Genomic DNA, 6193 nt, shown 5'->3' with positions numbered 1-6193 from the left:
GATGAACTGGGAAATCTGCAAACACAAGCTTCAGGACTTGTTCGGGAAACCCATTGGGCGGGCTGTCGCAGCAAAAACAGAATTTTTGCCTCCCACGCTACCCCACACCTTGTATACAATCAAGAGGTGCTCTCGTTGCGTCGCAAGGTTAACACCTTTATGTCGGAAAGTGAAAAGGTTGGGTAAATCATGAAGGGCATCACGGATGAGGCGTTCAACCTCCTATTCTGCACGGATTGCTCTACTGTCCCCTCCATGCTTCAAGTCTGCCGAAAATACGAGCAGGCTCAACAATGACGTCACGTGCTTCTCTTTGAGCACCTGCCGAATACGGCAGGTTCATTACCCTGCGATGATCTGGCCCCTCCGCGACAGCCTTCTCATTCCACCACCATAACTCGGATCGTCGGACGGAAACAAGAGGCCTTAACTACTGCACCACTAACACCTCCACTGTCCGACACCGCGGCCATGATACCGGCCGTTGTCCGCCAGGAGCTTGTCAACTTCGGCCACTTCTCCACCACCATGCCGCTCTCGTGAACATCGCGCCCTGTTCCATTAAAGGCCGCTGGAACCACCAGTCAATTCCCCCCCCCCCATATTGCTATTTCAGTCGCAATCCTTCACAAAGGCGTACGTCAGACAACAGGCCAATTTCTTTCATTTGTTGTCGAGCGCGCAACACTTCAAGTTATTGCCAAGGCGTTACCTGCCCCAGCCCTCATTCCTATTACAACGCTGACCGTCGGTACTGCTACGGACCTATACGCTTCTCTGCCCAACCGGAAGAGCTCCGCCCGCATATGACGAGCATGGACACTTCCCTTCTCAGCCAGATGAACCTCGCACCGACGCTGTCTCAAGTGTCCACCGCTTCATTCGATCTCGATCTCCACGGCATCGTCGCTCCCGTTCATCGATACCTCGTCGCAGTTCCTCCCCATCATACACCGGCACCTAGTCGGGAAACTAGCGAGTGCAGCGCCCGGGACTGACGATGCATTACCCACACGGATGGCAAACTCGGTACTGACCTGCGCACCCAGACATAATCTCATTGATATACTTGTTGACGGAGTCCCTGTTTCTGCTCTTACTGACACCGGCGTCCACATTTCTGTTCTCAGTTCCTCGCTCTGTCGACGCCTAAAGAAAATTCTTACACCGGCTACCTCATCTGCCGCTCGTTTTGCTGATGGCAACACAGCTACTGTGATTGGTCTGTGTACTGCGAGATTAGCATTGCCGACCGCCACATCCCTGTGTTATTTACAGTCCTCACCAGTTGCCCTCAAGACGTTATATGAGGCTTCGACTTTTTTACTGCACACTCCGCTCTGATTGACTGCTCTTCCGGACTACTTCACCTATGTCTGCCGCTCTGGACTGACTCGATGCTCCGTCTCCTCTCCACTACATTTACCCGCCTGCAACCAGAAGCCGCTGTGTATGTGTTCATGTCGCCTTTTCCTTCCGTTTCTGACGGCGACTACGTTGTTTGCCCCACGGCTGACCTGATTCTATAGCGTACAATATTGTGCAATATTGTGCACGTAGCGTATTTTACCTGTGTTGAACTTCAGCTTTTTTTTGCAAGTGCTACCTCAGGGCATTCTTTCGCCGAATTAATCCCATTGTCTACCTCCAATGTATCTGCTCTTTTAGCCGACCCTAATCCTGAAGTAATGCCATGCACCATCCCCACCACTACAGCCCCGCATATCAGGAATAGTTGCTCCTGATTTGAGTCATGATCGTGCTCAAGCATTTACAAACCTTCTGACTTCGTACAGTGACATAGTTGATTTCGGTGACCGCTCCTTGGATCAACGTCTCTAGGTACTCATCACATCGATACCGGAGGCGCCACTTTACAGAGACGCCATTCATGAACTTCGCGTTATACAAGATGAAGTAGACAGGATGTTGACAACATATTACAGATCCTTCGAGTAGCCCCTGAGCGTCATCTTCCGTGCTTGTTAAGAAGGACAATACCTGGAGGTTCTGCGCTGATTACCGACACCCTAATACGTTTACAAAGAAGGGCGCTTTCACCCTGCCCAGGATAGATGATGCCCTCGATTGCTTGCATGGTGCCAGCTATATTTCTCTTCGGTTAATCTTCGCTCCGGTTATTGGCAGATTGCCGTCGACGAAAAAGACCGAGAGAAGACCACCTTCGTAACTCCTGACAGCCTCTAACAATTCAAGGTGATGCATTTTGGCCTGTGTAATCCCTATTGCAAAAACCAATGCCACTGGGTACTAGCGCCCCAGCGCCATATCTGATTATGGTCCCAGTATGACGCTGGAAACTGGGCGCACTGGGACGCGGCATACTGGCACGCTCCGCACTGGTGGCACTGTTCGCCCGGAACAAAAAAGCGGGAGATAAAAATTAAAAATTAAATAGTAACGAAACAAGTTATGTACATAAAAAACCCTAAAAAAAAAAGTGTGCAGCAAGCACGATTCGAACTCTGTCCTTAGGGACCTATTCAATCACCAGCTCAGCACGCTAACCAATCGGCCACACCCAGATTTTTTTTTCTTCATTGCCTGACTTTTACAACGCAAAACAAACACACACACAAGACGTTGATATACTAAGCCTGCCAGGGACTCGCTTTTCTAAAGTTCCTTAAGATCCATCAAAGGTTCTACCTTTGGCAACCACTCAGGGTTATCATCGTCAAACTTCACAATCTCGATAAACCGATGGAGAGCCTCGCGGAAAAAAAATCGTGCAGGACGCGCATCAGGATCACAGTGATATCCTGCCATGCGTGAACGCCATGTACTGTGGAGGCCCTTTAGCATGATTGAATCATATGGAACCCCCTCCTCATTTTGAGTGGGTAAGTACCGTATTTCGTAAGGATTAATAGGTAAATCTTTCTTTATTGTTCTTTGAAGTACGGCCCAAAAATAAACCCCTTCCCAACAGTGAAAAAATACATGATCTATCGTTTTTGGCTGTTTACAAATTAAGCAATGTGCACCTCCCGGAAGAAATAACCCTTTTACTTGCAAAAACACTTTTACTGGCAAAGTTCCAGTATGCAACTTAAAAAAGAAAGTTTTGGCCGCTGCCGGCACTTTCATTCTCTCCACCCTCTTCAGTGCATTCCTGCCAGGTCCTCCCCTGTATATGGCCCTATAGATGGGCTCTGGAAGAACAACGTCGCACAAATCTTTGTACAACTTTTTCTTTTTCACAGTTGATAAATATTCTTTTGAAAATCTTGCAGAAAGAAATCGCACACTTTGAACAACTTCTCTAAAGTAACCAAAAATACCTCCCGTGTAGCATTCGGTTGGCGCAACAAAAGCTGGCAGTGCACGTCAAAGCCTAATTCGGCAGACAGTGAACAAAAATGGATCATGAACGTCACGCAGGAACAGAAATCTGCTGACAATCTGCCGCAAAAAAAGATTCCCTAAGCCCACGCCTCCATCCTTGACACTTCTGAATAAATTCGAGCGGCTGCATCTTTCCCATTTTGAAGCCCACACAAAAACCGCGAATATCCTATGCAGCTTCTGCACACTCAATCTTGCACAATGTAAAAGTTGCATTACATACCACAGCCTAGAAATGAAGAAGAGATTGCACACTGCGGCTCTTGCAAATATCTGCCCTTTCCCGCGTGTCATCTGTGCATACTCTCCAATATGTCTCGCTATCACGATGGCATTCTAGTGGCACGCCAAGATATTTTGGCGGAGTCGTCACCCAGGACACGTTTGCAAAATTATCAGGAGCACTTTGCCATCTATCATGCCAGAGTCCTAGGGACTTGGACCAGTTTACCCTACTGCCTGTAACTTCGCTAAAGTTTTTTACAGAATCAACAACTTCGGTTATACCCTCCTGGGTAACCGTAAAAACCGCAACATCATCGGCGTACGCCAGCAGCTTCACTTCCACGGCTTGCAAACGAAAACCGGTAACATTCTCATTGTCCAAGATATTTAAGCAAAGGGTTTCAATGTAAATGTAAAATAAAAGAGGGCTGAGGGGACAGCCCTGCCGCACAGAACGCTGCACGCTATAGGGGGCCCCCAGATTTTTATTTACGACTAATCTCGTAGTGCAATTTCGGTACGCGAGGACCACGCCCTCACGAATACCCAAACAAAAATTTATATGGTCCATTATACAAAGTAGAATTTCATGGGCAACACCGTCGAACGCCTTTTCAAGGTCAAGCTGCAGGATGACCACACGGCCATTTATTGAATTCTCTGAAACATTTCCGCATTTTATGTCATGACCCGCATTTGTAAGGCTGGGACTTCATGTTTCGCAGTCTACAGGCCCATTGCTGCCGCTCTAACAATTACAACTTCTTGATCATTGAAGCTTGCTGCCTTCTCTCGTGATTTGCAACTGGGTGCCTATGCGTGCTATTTTGTGCACTGGAATAATTTTAACATGTTTAGTTTGACATCGCTGGCAAATTTACCAACGCCGGATTTTTGGGTTGTGCTCTGCTACCGTGGGCGTAATTTTCGCTGAACACGGAGCTTCAGTATAAACCTTCAAGGAAAAAGTGCAACCAAGCTTCAATACCGGCAAGGGCAGCAGCGACGACACTATTTTGCATTAAACTAAACCTTATTAGTAGGTTAACATTGCGGGAAGCGTTGCGATGACCTAGGGCTCGGCTGCTTTATACGCAGAGTAAGAAGGACCGCAAAAGCTTGAGACGCACGCAAAATATTATGCATTACAAGCGCTGTAAGTCTCTCTCGAAACGCTCGAAACGATCTATCGAAACATGGAAACTCTAGAAAAAAGATACTGCCTTTGTTTTCTTAGAGGTGCGCAACGACTTCGCAGCAAAAAGCGCTTGCTTGAACCATATTTTTCATATGCGCCCTGATGATCGGTTGCGAGAACGCTGTTGCCATATTGGCCCCTGAGGGATGCTACTCCGGCTGACGCCGCAGGCCGCACCGGCTATACTGGGGGACTGGGACTATTTCGGCCTTAGCGCACATACAGCGCTTCTCCCAGTGCATCGCGGATGCCAGCGACACAACCAGCGCCAAAAAGCTAATCCCAGTGTTTTTCTGCCATCGTACCAGTGCAACCAATGTCTTCCCGTTACTCCTCCAGTGAATATCGACCCCGCCGGGGTGGCGCAGTGGTTACGGCGCTCGACTACTGTTTCCAAGGACGCGGGATCGAATCCCGGCCTCGGCGGCATCTTTTCGATGGAGGCGAAAAGCAAGGCGCCCGTGTGCTGTGCGATGTCAGTGCACGTTAAAGAACCCCAGGTGGTCGAAATTTCCGGAGTCCTCCACTACGGCGTCTCTCATAGCCTGAGTTGCTTTGGGACGTTAAACCCCACAAACCAACCAACCAATCCAGTGAATATCGCAGACCTCTAGCGTGCCCAGCAGATCCAGTGCAAAATCAGCGCGAAAATCGTACTGGTTTCGCACTGGAAAACGCTGGGAGACGCTGGTTTTTGCAATAGGAATGCGCCCGCAAAATTCGAGCGCATAATGGACTTTCTTTTACGTGGCCTCAAATGGATGACATGCTTATGTTATCTCGATGACGCAATTATGCTTTCTTTGACCTTTGAGAACCATCTTTATCGCCTCTTGGAGCCTTCCGAAGAGCTGGCCTTCAGCTGAATTCGAAGAAGTGTAGCTTCGGCCGATGTCAGCCCAAAGTGCTCGGACATTTGGTCGACAGCCGTGGCATTCAATCTGACCCCGACAAAATTCGTGCTGTGAGTGCATTTCCTACACCTCGCTGTACCAGGGACGTGCGTAGTTTTCATTGCCCATGTTCGTATTTTGGGCGGTTTATCATCAACTTTGCAAGGACGGGTTGTCCCTACACTATTCTGAAGAACGACGTTCCATTTTGTTGGGGCCAAGAACAACTTCGTCTTTTCTGCTCTCATTGCAGCCCCCACCAATCCGCCCATCCTGGCACACTTGAACCCCTCAGTCCCAATGGAGGTACGCACTGACGCCAGTGGTCACGGTATTGGTGCCATCGTCGCCCGCCAGAAGATCAGTCGCACTCGCGTCATTGCTGATAAGGAACCTGCATTGCATAAGTGGCGCTGCAATTCTTCCCGCGGCGCGCATCGAAGATGCTGCGATTAGCCGCTCCGTTCGCGATAAACGACCGAGCATATTCAGTAGACACGGAGTATAG

The sequence above is a fragment of the Amblyomma maculatum genome, chromosome 7 (genome assembly GCF_055883805.1).
Source record: "Amblyomma maculatum isolate TAMU_Amacu chromosome 7, ASM5588380v1, whole genome shotgun sequence".
Classification (NCBI taxonomy): Eukaryota; Metazoa; Arthropoda; class Arachnida; order Ixodida; family Ixodidae; genus Amblyomma; species Amblyomma maculatum.
Note: the sequence above shows the minus strand (reverse complement) of the source record.